At 46.8% G+C, this 18,131-nt stretch overlaps 1 long non-coding RNA gene across 2 annotated transcripts in view; it reads right to left on the bottom strand.

The window, feature by feature from the left end:
• Positions 1-18,131, bottom strand: part of LOC106629652 (uncharacterized) — a 62,526-nt gene that overhangs the window by 32,069 nt on the left and 12,326 nt on the right. Inside the window, exons 4-5 of one of the 2 annotated variants that reach the window (XR_012583542.1) lie at positions 12,115-14,893; positions 11,644-11,690 (exon numbers count right to left, since the gene is read on the bottom strand). This is a non-coding gene — a long non-coding RNA (uncharacterized LOC106629652). Of the gene's footprint in view, positions 1-7,673; positions 8,008-11,643; positions 11,691-12,114; positions 14,894-18,131 lie in introns of those variants that run through there. The other variant, XR_012583543.1, reaches the window with a different exon arrangement.

Here is an 18,131-nt window from a genome sequence, read left to right as displayed (position 1 = left end):
AAAAAGACACAGAGGGTTTTGCTTGTGACAAGTCCCTTTGACAGAAAACAGACATAATCGCTTTTTATAGGGCCCATGGAAAAGGGGAAGGGAATGAATGCCCAGGAAAGCAGCAGCCGGCCAAGCTGCAGCCCCGGCCGGGGCAGAGGAGGGATGTGAACCCTCGGCGTTTCCCGGCAAACCCGCACGACTCGCTCTTTGCGGCTGTTTCCTGTGTATCCAGCCCCGCACGGTCCCTCCGGCACCCAGCACAGGGGCCCTCTGCAGCTGCAGCCTCCGTGTTTGCTCTCAGTGAGGACTCAAGCTGAGAATTTGGTTTTAGTTCGTGTTCTTGCTGTCGGGATCTGCAGGCTGAACCTTTTAGGTACGAACAGGGTCATTGAAAGCCACTTTCTGTCTTTGGGTGGGGAAATCCAGGCTCAGCTGCAGCAACACAATGCAAGGGAGCCTCCCATACCAATGGACTGTGGATGCAGCCAAGGCATCACTTCTGACAACATTCTGATATTTCAAAATTGATCATTTCAAACCTGAGGGGCCACAAATTCCTTGTCTTTATCTTTCCCTGCTCGTCCCCCTCTCCAGACACTCCAGCTCCAGGCAGATTGAGCAAGACCTTTTTCTCTCAACAAGGTGTGAACAGTGCTCTGGCGCTTGTACCTCCAGCTGGCAAGGCAGGGGGAAATGCCTTCATGCCTTGTTTTGGGGTCCCTTGGCGCTCTGCCTCAGGTGCGTGTGTTCTACCACTCCAGCCACCTTGGCCGCACTCACCTCCCAGGCTTCTGTGGCCACAAGGAAGTGTTCCCAGTGATCCCTGGGTGCTTTTGTGACACAGGATTTCTAGAAACACTTACTCCTGTTCAGCCAGTAGTTGTGGCTGACTGAGGAGAACCTGGAAAACAAAAGCTTTCCATGGGCCCTGGAAGGTTCACTCTTCAGTGCTGCCATGCCCCAGCCCTGAACACGCAGAGCTGTCAGCACGTGTGTTACAAGCTGAGCACAGAGCAGGAGAGAAGCAAAGGGGCCAGTGCTCAACTCTTCCCGTGCCAGTGAAGAGCATCTCAATACTCTGGGGCAGAACCCCAGCTGGTCCTCAGCAGCCGCTCTGCTGGTCCTGACTGGACTCAAGGCATGGACCAGGTTTATCCACGGCCTGCAGGGCCCATCCTCCAATTCAATATTCAGAATACACTAAGCACAACGCTGGCAAAAAGTGTCAAATGCAATAATATGTTCCTGTGTTTAACTTCAGGCTACCCTCTCACCAACCGCACTGAAAAGTGTTAAAATTGGACAAGATTTCCCAGGAGTGAAAGAAATTCATGTTCATATGCTTATAAAGGCTGACAGGTGAACAAACTCTTCTATAAGGCAAATGCAGATGCTCTAAGTGACATTTTAAATTCTTAAGAATTTTCCGTTTGCAAATAGAAGTTGCCTTGCAAAATGACAAGCAAACCAAGCAGACTTCCCAGAAACTGGTCCTTTCTGTTGCCTTTTAGTGGTTTTATTTTCCATAAGAGAGAAAAATGATCAGTGGTCCCTCAGAAATGGACTTTTGCATCTATCTTTTTTAATATTTTATGGAAGAATAATAGGCCAGATACAGCACTAATTTCTTTTGTAAACTACTCTGGGAACATATTTTACTCAGAGCCCTTAGCACAGAAAGCAGATTAACTGGAAAAGTTAATGGTATAGTTCAGTATGAATATTTACACAAATGTTTAGCTAAATCCTTTATTAATAGGTCAAATTTTCTCTGAATTTTTCACCTTTTGTTATGAGCTTTTTAATGGGTTGATACCTTTCCAGGCTTTAAAAACTCCTCAAGGGAGGAGGAGACAGCCCCACAAGCAACCCCAACTCTTGTTGCTGTGCTGTTTTCATCCCACTGGCTCTCACAAAGCAGAATTATACCTAAATTCCGGTGCCCCTCCATGGGACATGACTGCTCAGAGAGTGAGGAGCAGCCAAGGGGGCTCTCACAGCAGAAGCCCCGTGGCTGTGTCACTGTCCCTGCACCCTCTGGCCCCATACCCACCGCATGGTGGGACACCAGGAGCCTCTGCCCAGAACAATCAGTCTTCTTGTTCAGCAGGGCAAACATTCTGTTTCTCCCTCCTTCCTTCTGTTTCTCATTTTACCACACATAATTCCAAGGTTAATAATGATCATTAAGCACACTAAAGATCAATACCTTCCAAAAATCTCTGAAAAATGTTTTAATTCAAGGAACTGGAGGTTGCTGTTGGATCCTCTTACAGTTTTACAGCCTTGAATTTATTTGAGATGGTTTCAAGTCAAACCAGACACACTGACAGCAGAGAATGAAGGTCTGGGCAAACTCAATACATCAACTCTATCATCAAGTGGATTCACCAGTCTGCTCAGAACCAGGATAAGAAGTGTGGCTTGCACTTGTCAATTTTCCATTCTGTCTATCCAGTAAAAAGAAGAAAACCCCAAAGGTTTTGAGAAATCATCGCCTCGGGTCACTTAGGAATTTCCCATTTAGCCCAGCTGTGATGAACATCTCAGACTCTCCTGGTACCACAATTCATCCAGCCCAGCCTGCCAGTCCTGCCTGTGCCCAACGAATCCTGTGAGCACAAGGAGCTGCCTGGGCCACCCCCCAGCAGCACCCACCCATCCACCTCTGGGGGTTTGTTTGGGGTTTTGCAGGGATTTCTTCCTTCAAAAATTTTGCCTTGAAGAATGGGAGCAAGTGAAGGGTGCATCTTGAACAGAGGTCTGGTAGAAGGCATCTGTATCTGCATGGGTAGCAATGCCTAACTACTGCCAGCTCAGAGCCAAGGAAGAGGTGGGATTGTTCTTCCCCTCTCCTGCTACTCAATCTGTCCCCCATCAGTAGAATGTGCTTTTCTGCCATGGACCTGAAACAGAGCTGATTTACCCCAGCAACAGATCCTACCCTGTAAATGTTCAAAAATCTGTCTCATGGTTCTCCAGTCATGCAGATAATTTTGTTCTTAATTAAACAAATGCCACAATGACAGCTGGGAATTAGCAGCTGTAGTTTGACCAAGGAGGTATAATACCTCCTTTAATTAAAAGAAAAACTCTCCAAAGTTCCCTAATGAAATCTCCACTCCGATAAGATGGAGCAGCTACAAATCCAGAAAGCAAGACATAACAGGGAAGCACAGGGATTCAGTCAATGCAATTTTCTTGCAGGAAAATACTTCAATTTCCAAGAAAAGGAAAGAAGCCATGGAAGTTGCAAGAAGTCAGCTTTCCAATTGATTTTATCATGACTTTGTAGAGCATCATTCCCAAGTAATGACTAGGAAAATGTACAGCATCCCAATTACATTCAGGAGCACCAGACACCGGAGGTATCGAACTTAACTGTGACAGCTCAGAGTGTGTTAAACAATATCTTTTATTTCCTAAGGAGGTAGGCATCTACAGCAGAGGATATAAGACAGCCAGAGATTCAAATCTGGTTTTTTTTAATATTGGCTCTTTTGCCAGTCTCAGAGCTACTCAACGTATTTACATATTCTGACACACCAGACTTGCTCTCTTGATAGATAAAATATGCAAGTCTATTTAAAGACAGAGAATCTCTCCCTGCATATTTTCCTAAATAACATCAGATACATAAGAGACTCCCACTGGCATAAAATTTTCTCTTACTCATTTGACTCTTAACATTGCCCCCTGGACTCAGGCCTTAAAACACTCCCCACACTGGGCAAGGCACCGAGGGCTCTGTGTCACCCCTCCTAGAACAGCTCTCCACGGCCATGGTGCAGGGACAAAGCTGGAGCATCACACAGCTGCCAAAGCTGTGACTATTGGCCAGTGGCTCAGAAAAACAAGGGGGGCAGAAACCATTGGGAGCTTATGCAGAGTGGCCAAAGACACCAGTTACTGCAGAGCTGAGGCTGCTGACATCTGAAACAGGGTTTTTCTCAATTTTTTGCAGTCTTAGGAAATTATCATTTGCCTCCAGGTAATCATTTCACAACAAATTTGGAAGAGGATATGTACCATCTTTGATGTCTTGCAGACTCTGGGGTTTGCCATAGGGAGTAAATACACGAGAGCAGAAACTGGGTCAGGTCACCAAGGATAACTAAAAATAAGACAAATGTACAAGGACAAATCCAGAAAACTAGTGGGCACTAAACTAAGTAGAAATCCAGGATCCATCACCCATAACCAAGAGAAAGCCTGGGTGGGGTGGGAAGGGGTAAGTGCTCTGTCCAAAAGAGGGACAGCAGAGATGGGAGCCCATATGCCTACAGGCAACCCAGGCTTGCTGAGCTTCTCCCTGCCCCACCAAGATGCTTGTCTGAGGCCATCCCTGAGCTGTGCTGGCACTGGCACTCCCACAGAGATGCCAGGAACAGAGGTATTAGCCTGGCTTTGGTCAGCTCTGGGGCTGACCAAAGTACCAGGAGGGTGGAACTGATGGATTTTAATGAAATAATTGTTTTGCAGAAAACAGTCACTGCTGCAAATCATCTGTAAAAGATGATACTCAGCTGACACAAACTGACTCAGAGCTACAAACTTTGATGGAGCACCAAAAATCATTGCGAAAGTAGCTCCCTGCCCCATTGGGGTGGCAGATAACTCCGCGTGACAAACCAGGCAGTGATATCAATAACATATTGACTTTATAGGTGCTTCCAAGAACAGGAACTACACAAGTTTCCAAAAGCAGGGACATACAGTCCTCTGCATATAATTACATATTAGCAATACCCAGGTTGTGCCTGGAAGAACCACTCTGTGTTGCAAAACCCATTCCTGGCTATGCAGAAGGCATTCTCATGCACAGACACCCTCGGTGCCCATCCTGCCTCACGTGTGCACAGTGACTTCCCACACCAGCCAGCTCCCTGAACCCAAGCTGTAAGCATCACACATGTTCCTGCCTCTTTAAAAAGCATTTGGAGACCTGGGGTAGCAAAGTTCTGTTTGCTATTTGAACTGCCTTTTGATCATCAAAGCACACGCTTAAGAACAGATCAGTAGGATTAGGGTACGGGCCAAACCAGAACTCCCCAGGGCACAGAACCCTCCATCCTTTTGTATCCCCACCAAAGGAAAGGGGAGGAAAAAAGAAACTGCTTGCAAGGCTGCTATGCTACAGCAAGGTCAGCCTTCCCCCTGCTATGATGAGAGGCTCCAGCTGTGACCCCAACACCACCGTGTTACTCAAAGCAGAACAGTCCCATTTATCAGGAATGTTTTTTCCTAAAGCAAACCATTCTGGTATTAGCCTTTTCCAACAAAAACCAAAGTCTGCACAGCAACAGCAACCAGCAGGGTAGAGCACTGGTCTGCACTTGACTGGCTGGGGCTTGCTGGCAAATATTCACTCAGATGAGGACTCCCAGGGATGCCTAGGATTCTGTGAGCACAAGGACACGGGCTCCCTGAAAGCCCATTGGGAACAACCAGTTTTCTCCAGAATTGCCTAGTTGGGCACACATAGCTACTCACTGGGGAGAGTGGGGTTGGTCCCTATCCCCACACTGGGGGACAGTGCCAAATGCACTGCAGCATGCTACCAGAATTGGTATCACTGTCCAGCTGGAATTCGATAAATCAGCTCTGTCCAAATCCCATCTTCCTTTTCTCCTTCTTTTGTTTATTTGTTTTATGTTTCTCCTGTTTGTTGCTTCAGAATAACCTACTTTTCCCGTCGGAGGAGCTGCTGATGTGCTCACCTCTCAGTGTTGTTTTCCTCCTTCCTTCCCATCAGAGCTGACTGAACCTGGGCCCAGGGGCTGAGCTTTTATCTTGTTTACTCATGCTGTGGTTGGCACAATGGGGCAGTGAGGTCTGGGGAGAATCTGCCCATTTTACTGGGCAAAAAGGTACTGATGTGAATAACTCGAGTTCCTCAGAGAAGCCGTAGCTGCCAGCACGGTGCTGGCAGCCCTGGCTCTCTGTCCCCGTGTGCCAGCAGGGCACAGCACTAGCAAGGCACCAGGAGTGTGTGCAGTGACAGAACTCTATCCCTGCTGCCCCTGTAGCCTGGCACAGGGCACCGTCAGCTGATGTAGGGAGCTGCTGCCACATTCCCTCCTGGCTGGCTCCAGTTCGGGAGAGGAGAGAGTTTTTCCGGCTAAAGTGGGCAGCAGCAGCAGGGCACAGACACCAGCAGGGGCTGCTTGGTGGGGCTGGAGCCCAGAACTTGGTGGGCAGGGATGCTGATGTGAGGGCAGGAACCAGCCTCCAGCCCTGGGGCAGCTCTGCAGGGATGGAGCAGCTTTACCACCACATTCATTACCCTTTGTGTTCCTGCAGTTTGCAATGGCACACACAAAACCACAGTGATGTATTATTTACGAGAAATAAATATTAATCAATATCAGTAAATACATATGCACACCTAAAGAGAGAATGGCAGTAGATGATGGCCACTGAGTGATGGTGAATGTCCTTGCCCACAGGGACTGAGCAAACACCAAAAATATATCAACCAGACATACAAATATACTCCCTCCCTCTCTGGGGCTCAAATACCAGGTGTAAACACTCAGCTTTAATATCAGATACACAATAATGGTTTATAAAAACTGCAGTAGAATAAAGCCTTGTGATTCAGGGGCTGTGCAGGTAAGTGGGTTTTAGACTGCCCACCACCCAACAGGGATGGGGCTGAGGGGATGCTGCTGAACAGAGACCAGCAAACTGCCCCTGCAGCAGGACAGTCCGTCAGCTGGGTCTCACTGTCCAGGCACGGCACAGGGCTCCCCTGGCATAGCAGATTTACCAAGGGAAGGAGGAGAACCAAGCAAGCTGGAATCCTTAGAAAAGCTGGAAGTCAAAGAGGAATGAGGGCCCACAGCCGCAGCAGGAGCTGTCAGTAATCAGGATGTGCCACCATATATTTTAATAATTTCAGATTTCTCACATGTCTCTAGGGAGCCTCAGAGGGGTTTTCATGCTCGTCCCTCAGTTTTCAAACTTATGGCTGTTCTCATCAATAAAAGATCTGGTTTACACACTGTTGCAACTGCATAATGAAAACCAGGTGCAGCTATGTAATATTTCTCTTTAATTACTATTTGTGGCATGAAAAAGAAGAATTAATCATTGTACACTGTTAGAACAGGATGAACCACCTACTAATCACAAATTTGATTTTCATTCAGGTGATGCTGCACAACATTCTATTAGTCCAAGTAAATATCAACACTGGTCTTAATTATTTCTTTGGTCCTTCTCCCTGCATGAAACATCTACCTGATGGGAACAGATACACATAAGTTAAAGAGTTACAGCTCTTTCCTCTCACGCACCTGGTCCAGAGACATGAAACACTTTCTCTCCACACCCTTAGAATGAAAGAGATGTCCTTGTTTCCCCTTCCAGCTATTTTCTCTAGCATCAAATTTGTTTTTATGACTTATGGGTGAAAAGTGTGAATTCAAGGAAAATGTAGTCTTCCATCATTTATTCATACTATCCTTCAAAGCCAACCCACTCAAGGATCCACAATCATTTCTTTATTTTGACTGTGGGCACACACGAACAAATGTGTCAGTTAGGCGTTAGCCCTGCTACAGTACTTCCTGATGGTCAATTTTTAATTCCTGGCAGGGGTCTGATGTCCAAATCTGACTGAAAAACAAGAAATTCACAGAAATGCCTATCCACAAAGAAGTTGTGTTAGCACTTACTGAATGCCATTTTGTGATGAGATGCGCAGAAGGCTCCAGCACTCCTAAATTATGCATGGCTGTGCATTCAGCAGATCCTTTGCTTTATTTGCAAGTCTCACTTGCCAGAGCACTCCAGGGAAGGAGGAGAGGCTCCTGTCAGAATGAATACAGTCAACCAGAGAAAGAGAATTCCACCAATTAACTGATCGGGTTTCTTTATTCTGGTGTTTTTCCTCTCTGCCTCTCCTCAGCCCTGTTCCAGCAGCCCTCCAGGACAGCAGGGCAGGGAGCAGCGGCTCCGCTCGCAGCCCGATGGGAGCGCTGCGCCCAGGCCTGTGCCTGTGCCTGCCCCTGTGCCCGCCGGGCTGGCAGGGACCGAGGGCTGTGCCTGTCCCTGTGTCTGTCCCCTCCCCGGGCTGCCACAGGACCGAGGGCTGTCCCTGTGTCTGTCCCCTCTCCGGGCTGCCACAGGACCGAGGGCTGTCCCTGTGTCTGTCCCCTCCCCGGGCTGCCACAGGACCGAGGGCTGTCCCTGCCCCTGTCCCCTCCCCGGGCTGCCACAGGACCGAGGGCTGTTCCTTGGGTTTCCTTTCCGGTCCAACACAGGGACACACCACGTTGTGCCCTCAGCCCAGCTCTGGGCAGCACTGGCGTGGGGCAGGAGCAGGCACAGGACTTCCTCATGCTCCCTTGAGTTATCACTTCCCCATCTATTACCGCTCCCACTTCCCAGCTGCTCTGCCTCCCTTGAGGCCACAGCCCCTTCGAAGCAGGGATTGTCCAGAGAAGCTGTGTGCTCCCTGGGCTTGGCCAGGAAAGAGCCTGCTCTGGGTTCACTGGGAGGTTTTCTCTGCCGGTCCCACATCCCAGCCCCATCTCTTGGTCAGTCCCACAGGACTTGCTGTTCTCAGTCTCCTACTCCCACACAAGTACCAGGACCCCAGCTTCTCAGCAGCCTTTAGCGGATCCTGATGTGCTGCTACTTTGATGTGAACTTAATTAACCTCAAATGGACATTCCTGGGGTTTCCTACCTCCCACAAGGCTACTGGGACTCCCAGGCTCATCTCATGCTGAGTGCAGCAATTCACCAGCCCTGAATTCCTTCCCCAGAGTTATTCTCCTGCTTTTCAGCCAAGTCTTCCACTCGGACCTGTCCATCCCAGCCCAGGGGGCAGGCAGCCCAGAGATGAAGCCAGTTTGGATCCACTGCAGCTGTGGCTCATCACAGCTGACTGAGATGAATGCCCGTGTCCCTGCAGCCTCCTGAGTACCCATGGCAGCTCTGACCAGATAAGATGCTTGTACAGGACACGTTACAGCATGTCCTGGCAGCCCTGCCAGCTCTGCACTGGCAATCAGGAGACTGAGCTGAAAACAATTAAAAATGGAATGGCACAGCTCTCTTACCTGGGAATTAACCCAGAAAGGAGATTAGAATAAGGCTGTGGGAAAAAGCATGAGGTAGTTTACAGCTACAGTGTTCTCCATCTGAGCCAAGCATGCAAAGAATGATAATCCTCAGCCATGTTTCTCCTGCTGTCATAAACACTGTTTTCTTTGGTGGACTCGGAGATTTTAGTTTTGCTTTTTCTTGTTTTTCTTTTAAAACCAAGCACACGCATGGTCTGCACTTCATGGGACCAGCGAGTCCACAACATCCATCCTACCTACATGCCACCACGGCTAAGCTGGAAACAAGTGACCCAGCTTCAGACTCAGGAGCTGCACCTGCACAACACAGCTGTGTGGACATAGATGGAAGAAGGGAAAACCACTGGCTTGTTCTTTGCCATTGCTGCTTTCCTTTGCCTCAATTCCTAATACAGATTTTTTTTATATGAGGAACTCTAAGAAATACCAATAGAGCAGGGGAAACACCAGCACTCACATTGATGGTCTGAATCATAGTACAGATTAATTGTGGCTCTCTAGTCCTGGGAGCCACAACCATGAATTCATAATCATCACAGACAACTGCTGAACACAACAGCTGCTCAGGCTCCCCATTACATGTATTTATAGTGGTGGCAATCCAGAAAACAGACACTGCTTTACAGAGAGAGTTAAAAAGTGATGCCATTTGCAACACACACACGCACATTAAACAACCATAATGCTCCCCCCTGCACCGCACAGCATTGTAATAGATGTTGGCATTATGTCAGGAAAAGCAGTTTCCTGGATTCAGCCACATTAATGTTCACCCTAATGAACTCTCTGGAGGAGCTGTCATAAATGACAGAATATCATAAAAGAGCTTTGCCGCCAATAGAGGCCAGGGAGAGCACAGACCCTGATTACATGCACGAGATGAACTCAGAGCTGTGATGTTCTTGAGGCAAGGCAGTGATATTTCTGCTTTATCAGTTATTCATTGGGCTAAGTTTGGTGCTTTTATCTCTGAAGGTGCATTTGAAGTAGGATTCATGGAAAAGAACTTGAAATATTTCCTACAGAGTTATTAAAGATAATAATTGAAATCATCATTTTGCCTGATAAAGCCAATGGCTAAAATTATTCAGGCTTTTAAAAATCAGATAATAAACTAAGTTTCTTCCTACTGGTAATCAGCTCATTTCATTGCAAAGGTGGTCTTTAAAAAATCCAGCTTTGTTAATGCCAATCTTGTCAGAGGTTATTCAGTGGTGAGTAGGTGCTTTGTTTGTTTTTCATTATTTTGGCTTTGGCTTGTTTTGTTTAGGGTTTTTAAAATTGTATAGATACTAGGGAAGAGGAAGGGAGATGAGACTACATGGAATAGTTCTTTCTGCTCAGCTGCTACTTTTAACCCACACTGAGAAGTTCAGTCACCTGAAAGCATTTACCCTAAAATACTCACAGGCCTTGGAGCTGGGACCATTTCTGGGCAAACAGTCTACAGCCTGACCTACCCGACAAGGAGAAATTCCTCTCCACCAGCACATTTTTCAATGTAGTCTTAGACATCCACAATCCAACCAGAGCTCTGACTGCCACCCTCTCTGCAGTGACATCCAACCAACAGAGAATTTAATTCAGTAACAGCCAACAAATGCAATAACTCACTGACACTCACAGACTATTGTCTGCCTCGCTTTGGGAATTCAGGTGTATGCCTTCCCATCTACAGTGCATGTCATCTGAGGATAGCAGCATTTCTCCAATGATTGCACCTCGAACAGACCTTTTCCTTTCTGTTTGGTTTCATTCCCTTTTCACTGCCTCATTTGGGCTCCTTTCACTATTTCCTGCCTCCATCCCTCTTCATGCTACAGGTGATCAGAAATGGAGTACAAAGGATTTCATGTCACACAGTCACAGCAAAAATAATGGAACAACTCTGGAATTAGATCAAAACAGCCCCATCATTTCTTTTGGCAAAGAGTGATTTTATACAAATTGCAACTGCAGCCTCATTTCCAGAGAAACAGATGCTCAAGGTCTGGATAAAAACTCCAGCCCCCATGCCACAACCCTCTCCTGCCTTGGAGCAGGATGGAGCCCACACAACCAGGTCCAGGCAAGATGGCCTGACACAGAATAACTTCTCCATCCTTTCCAAGGCCAGCAAGGGGCAAGACACCAAGTGTGCTGCGCTTCCCAACCCCCCCAGAGCCAGTAACAGCCCTCTGCACCCAACACCTGCTGGGATAAATTAAATCCATCCTCTGCACAGCATGGTGCCAGCAAGGCAGGCAAAGCCAGGTGCAATTCCCACTTTTCTTCCTGGGCTCTGCTTTTCAGGAGAGCAAACACTGCTGCATTTTTGCAGCCCATCCCCTTTGCTTTTTTCTCTAACCCCTTCAAAGTGGGACCAATAGGAGCTAATAGAGCCTCCTGCAAGATTAAAGCAATTTAGCAAGTCGAAGGTGTCCTCATTTAATAATCTCTGGATCTCTATCACCCTGACAGCATGTCTTCATCAAGCCATTACAGTCTGAAAAGAAGCGGGGACATGAGATAGGGAGGCCTGTCACAGTCACTGGTGAGCTGGCTCCACAACTTACCTGTCAGCTGCAATCAGGCATCCACAGATTGCTGCTCTGCTGCAGACCTGAAAAAAAAGAAAAAAAAAAAATCAATCACCATCATCCTGATGTGATAAAATCCTCAGTGCTCCAGACATGCCAGGTAATTGATCGCCTCCTCATAACATACATCACTCCCTTGCTCTTCATCAGAAATAAACCCACCAAAAATTGAAATACAGAATGCAGCTCTGCCTCTGTGGAGCAATCCCAATCCTTTTGCCCCAAATCCCTTAACACTAACTGTTACAAAGCTGCCCACCCCAAAGAGTCAAGCGTGCTTCAGTCATAAAAAAAATAAACTGGGGTGATAACGTAGTCATTAAAGTATGACTTCTCCCAGGGTTAAGAGCAAGAAAGCTCTGGAGTTCAGAGCTGAGTCTTTTAGGAGTCCTCAGAAGAGCTTTAGGGCGATGATGGCCCCCCCTTCACCAGCCAGATTCCACTTACCCAGATCCCTTGTGCAGTCTCAGCCTGCTACAGAACCTGAGGGCAGATGGAGACCAGGTAAGAGGGGGAGTCACCCCCTTGCATTTATGCACCCACTGATCCCTCCCCTCCGGGCGTGCCTCCCTGAGCCACCGAGGGGCGGACAGCTGGGCAGGATGACCCAGCCCATTCCAGGGCTTGGGCTTGGCCCTCAGAGGCTTCCCACGCTTCTGTGGTGCCGAGGGGGTCCAGGCACCAGCACCAGCACTTGGCTCTGCTGGGGCTGAGGGTGCCTAGGAAGGGACCCCGAGGGGGGACGGGCACTTCCATTTGCACAGGAACTTCCATTTCTTTGGACTTCATGAACAGCACAGATACAAATGTAGGCAAAGAAATTAAATGTTGTCTTGCTTTCCTTGAGGCTTATTCCTGGAAAACAAGCCAGTTCCTTTAAAAATGGTCCCAAATCCCTGTATTTCCAGCTTTTTCTCACTGCTTGAACAAATACCATGCCCCCAGTGTACCCTCCCATCTGTTAAATTCATGCAAAAATGTTGGGTCTCTTTTTATTTACCATCTTAATTAATTGCCCTGAAGCTTACCTTTCCCTTCTTACCTTTTGCTTGTTTATCAGCTCATTTTTGCAACATTTGCTAATTACTGCAGACACTTTCATTTAAGGAGGATTTGCTCCTTTCCTGCCAATCTCTTCTTTCCATTTGACCCTGCAGCAACTTTGCCCATCAAAGTAAACTTAAGCTGCCTGGTTTGCATATGGAAGAATAAGGACAGTAAGCAGAAAACAAATGGGCACTGCTGCAATGTGTAGTGTTTATGACTGCAAGCTCCCCAGCTCTGCCCTAGTGAAGGGAGGGGTACTCAGTTAGAGGAGAGCAAACAGAGCACTTCCTCCATCCCCTACCCCAGTGGCTTGGCTGGGGACACAATTGCATGAAGCAGCAGAGATGGAAGCTGAGCACTGTTTATGTAAAGCAGCAGATGGTGACATTACATAATCTGAAATGTTATATATGTGTGTATATATATATATATAAATTTCAGTGAGGCAATAGGACATTACATTGCAGGGACAATGTGTATGGCTGGTTGTGGGGTGGGTCTATAAACCATCTGACAAGTTGAACATGTTTTTGGCTGCTATGTCTCAAGAGCAAAAAATTTAGGTGCAGATTTCCATCTCAAACCTTCTCCCAGAAGAAGGAAAAAGGAAATGCTAGAAGTCATAAAAGACAAAGTAAGAAATTATCACTACGAAAGCAGCAGTGTAAATAACCAAACATGTAAACAAATGTGGAATTCCAGGTATGTGCTACATGCTGCATCCTTGCAAAGTCTGGCCCAAACCCCTTTCCTGCAGAAGCCAGCACCTGCTGATGACCACCACAGATGTGGGGTACGGGTTGTTTGGACCGCAGGGCTGCGTGTCCCGGGCTGTCCCGTGCTGGTGCCAGCGAGCGCAGCACCACGGACCCCCGAGGCCACGCAGCACCCTATGCCACAAGCTCCCAGACTGATGGAGTGACAAGATTGCGTGGATGAATCCCAGGTGTCCATCCTGAAATGGCCATGGAGCACAGGGCTCCCAGATGCACACAAGTGACAGCGCCTGTACAGGGGAATGCTACACGTCCTGTGATGGGGACTGGCCACTTTGGCAGAGAACACAGGCATTGCCCTTGCAAGGTGGTGCTGGGCTTGAAATGGCCATTGGCCTTTAAATGCAGAAAGAGCAGCAGGCATTGACTGCACATTAATTTAAAATGTAATTTTTATCCTCTGCCTGAGACTCACGTGGGATTTATGCTATTAAATATTAAATACCAAGACCTTTATGCAATGAGGAAGCTTTACTGAATAAAATTACATTAAACAATGAAATCAGAAGCTTTGCAAATACTAACCATGAAACAAGTTCCAAAAAACAGGGTGAGGACCCAGAGGGGATGTGTCCTTCAGCCAGTGATCCCCAATGAGCTCCTGGGGCTTGTGGCCACTGGCATGCACCTGAACAAGGGCCTCTGTCTTACAGCTGCACTGTGCTAGTGTCTGCACCCTCCTGAGGGCAACACTTGCACATCAAAACAGGGCTTTGAAGGGTAGCTCAACTCCCAATTTGTGAGAAATACAACAGCAAATTATAATTATCTTTTGTTTTCTTTTTCCTTACATTGCACTTCAGGGAATTATTTGAATATTCTGCATGAGAATTATGATTACTTTGTCAAGATGGGCTGTTGGAGTGATATGGAGCTGATTTCATTCCATGTCCAGGTGGGAAGAGAAACACTTCTGTAGCAATTGCCAAAACCGACCTCTAACTAACACTGGTACCACTGAACCTCAATTATGTAGGATCTGCAAATAAACAACCACGCTACAGTCCCAAATGTAACAACTATTCAGTAATCTGTTTTACTCTTAGATTGTTTCAGGATTTAAAACAATGGGAAATAAGTTACTATCCCACCTCACAGCCTGGCTGACACCCAAGTGTTAACACAGGTCTGGGTCATACCTGCTCTGTGAGCCTTGATTTCAGAAAACCTGCTTAAATGTCGTCTGGATACTACTTAGCATAAGCACAGGTTAAGGACCTGCTCCATGTGAGGCACTTCTCTGAAGTTTCTGTGTTTAAATGTCTTCCTCACCCAAAATATTTGAGTCTTCTCTCACATGAGGTCATTTGTCAGCAAGTATCCAGAGCTTGAACTGGGAGAGGTAACAACATCTTGTTATTAGAGCAGAGAGACTGGTCCTCTTTTCAATTCACTGAGGTTTTCTAAGTGGAGAGAGGAGAGAGGGAAGCTCTTTGTTAAAATGCTCATCTTGCAAAAATAGAACAGATAGAAAACACTATTTCCCAAGTTCTCAAAATGGACTTGATGTTGAGATTGAGATTTTTAGAACAGAAGACTAATGTTGAAAAGTAATTGGAAACCTGTTTGAACTGCTTTAAAAAGATTGTCTTTGGGGAAACATCCATTTAAGGGGAAATAAAGAAGCGTAAGGGCCTGGAGGCAAAGCAACCTTCAATAAAGTGCATGGCTTGCTTCTGCAGCCCAGGGAGTGAGCGTTCCAGGGCGAGCAGCCGCAGCTCAGCTGTGTGCTCCCCTGGCCAAAACACTCTGTCCACCACTGCTGCTGGGAAAAAACCCCAGAGAATCCAGGCAGCAGGAGCACAGATACCACAGAACAATGTAAATACAGACATTAGTATAATTTCTGTCAGAACAGATAACTGAAGGAATTTCTGCTGTTCCATTTGCAGTTCCAAATTCAACCTATGCCACAAGAAGATTTCCAAACATTAAGCATGTTTCCCATGTGCTGTGGAAGGACTCTGTGTACCTTTGAAATTAGCTATCTCCACTATTTCTCTTGCATCTGCTTATAGTCCAGCAACCTGCCAGGGACAGAGCCAGCCAAAATAGCAATAAAAATAATTCCCAAGGTCAGGGGAGTGCATCACGCTTGGGGCATTAAAAATCTCAGCTTTTCTCTAAGCTGCGTTGATAATCAGCACCAGAGACAGCAGGGAGGACTTTCCACAGGGGTGTTATGCTGCTTGGTGTCCATATGGCTCAGTGATATTTTGCTCGATTTTATTTCATGGTTGGAGAGATCAGAATTTTCCTTGAAGAGCTGGCAGACAGAGCAGACAAAATTCCCAGGGTATTTTCCTATTCCAGCAGCAAACTGCGAGGAGAAGAGTCCCTCCCGGGCTCTCATGTATGCGAGAGCTCTGGAGCAGCAGTGGCACGCCAGGACACAGAATTGTGCGGGAGCTGAGGACAATTCCTGCAGAAGTGCTGGCTGGCACTCACCTCCTGTCCTGCTCAAGAGGGGGAGTGGCACAGGGGCAGGGGGAACAGGCACTGCTACCCAGTGCCAGGTCACTGGGTGACTGTGCCCATCCCTCTGCCTCGGCATCCACCTGGGATAGCACTTCCAAATGCACCCAAACCTGTTAAACCTGGGAGAAGCCAGAAAAGTCAGTGTGGTCTGGGAAGCTTTAGGAAAAGATATAAAGATAATTATTGCCATCTCAATAATGATAACTTCACACTACTGCAATTATTCTTCTACCAATATTTTGATGTTTTCACTTACAGTCATTACTAATGACTTATTCCTGTTCCCAGACACCAACCAGAGCCACCATTAGTAATATTCTGACCACAGGCAGGTGTAATAAAATCGATCAAGGTGTTGACACTTAAAGATACAAGTAAAGGAACATGATAAACTGCCAAGAACTGTGAGCAAGAAAAAAAAATGTTCTTTCTTTGTGAAATAGCACCTGGCAAGGGTGAGTCTTTTGACTTTGCTTTGTGTAGACAACAGCTTTCAAATTACTCAGGTATTCCATTTGGCCTCTCAGAGCAGAACGGGCAGGCAAAATGGCCCTCATGCCCTTGGACACAGGGCGTCCCTGCTCTGGGCATTGCTGGATGTGGGGGACACAAGGGAGGTCCATCATCATTTGTGCCACCCTCTCACAAACTGGAAATGAATCCACGTGTGTGCAACTCCTGGCAAACACCTCTGCACATTTCCCTCCTGCCCCATTTATATTCCAGTTTAAACTAAATATAAACATGTGTGTTACATGCCAACAAGATCATTGTGTGGACACACAAGGAAAAGGTGGCAGTAGGCTGAGAACATCAGACTGTGCAGCTTGGCTTACCCTGAGCACAAGGATCATCCCTGAACTGAGGAGGGGATGCTCTCCTGGTCCTTTTGCTGTTTTACACAAAGCTGCCACTTCTTCCTGCAGCCCCAGGTGTGTGATGTGCACAAAGGAAAATTTGGAAGATGCTGTTGCTGACTAACTGGCAAACCACTGAGGCAAATTCCCTGGAAAAGTGAAGAATTCTAAAGGGCAGTGCAAAATAATGGATTGCTCCAACAAAGGTGGTTTGACAGCAGCTGCACGAATTGTATTCAATGAGAGAAAAAACACAGCAGGGCCTAAACAAGAGTGTTGACCATGAAGTAGACTTTCCTGGAACTGAAGTGAAAGGCTAATTCATCAAGCTGTAATGAGAACCTCATTGTCATTCATCTTTTATGTGAACATTTGCAGGCAAGAGCCTGGATGTCAGGGGAAAGCCCTGTAATTAATTTATCTCTCTTGTGTAAAAGGTAACGGATCTGAACAATAGGTTCTGTCCCAGCACAGCTGCCTCAAATAAAAATCAACGTGATTATTTAGGTATTATTTCTACTTCCATCAAAGGAAAACTAAATAGCTGCAGAAAAACTGGAACCATGAAAAATGCACTGTTTGACAGAAAAGGTGCAGAAGACCACTTCCAAAAATCATGTTGGCAAGAACAACCCAAACCCTCAGCAGGAAGGGCTGAAAAGAAGTATCATTTGCTTGCAAAGAGAGAGTTTTATACCTGTCTGAAGTTACTGAATTAGGATTAAGGACAAATAATGGAGGCAACAATCAAAGTTATTTCCCACGGCTAATTTGCCCTCTGTGTTCAGAAGACTATGTCAATAGTCCCTACAATTAAAAATCCCTGGCTTACTCTTGTGCTTGCTTTAATCAAAACCCTTTCTTTTGTGGAGCAGGAGCACCAGTAGACTCACAAGAGTGACAAAGACTTGCCTGAAGTGCCTTTTGTGCAAACAGGTGCCAGAGAGAGCTCTTACAACTCTTGACCCAGAAATGGACTTGCACAGGTTGGGGTCCAGCTCAGCGTGTGTCTGGTGCTGAGCACGAGCTGATGGCCCGGCTGCCAGGGCTGCTGCTTCCATCCAGCAGCTCCAAACTCAGGGAGGGACTGGAAAGGCAAGGAGGGGCACAGCTGGGGCTGCAAAAATTATCAGTCACAGTGGATGATGTATTGACGTGTAAAAAGCAGGAAGAGCAGCCTGGGTTGCCATTTGCAGCCAATGCGTTAGGTGAGCTAATTAAAAAGACAAGAAGGAAGTTACAGTCAGTGGAAAGTGAGGTAGTTGATGTTTGAGAAAGGAAAAAAACATTCTGCTGCCCGTGCCAG

Source organism: Zonotrichia albicollis, chromosome 22, assembly GCF_047830755.1.
Source record: "Zonotrichia albicollis isolate bZonAlb1 chromosome 22, bZonAlb1.hap1, whole genome shotgun sequence".
Classification (NCBI taxonomy): Eukaryota; Metazoa; Chordata; class Aves; order Passeriformes; family Passerellidae; genus Zonotrichia; species Zonotrichia albicollis.
This window is presented reverse-complemented; position numbering and strand designations above follow the sequence as displayed.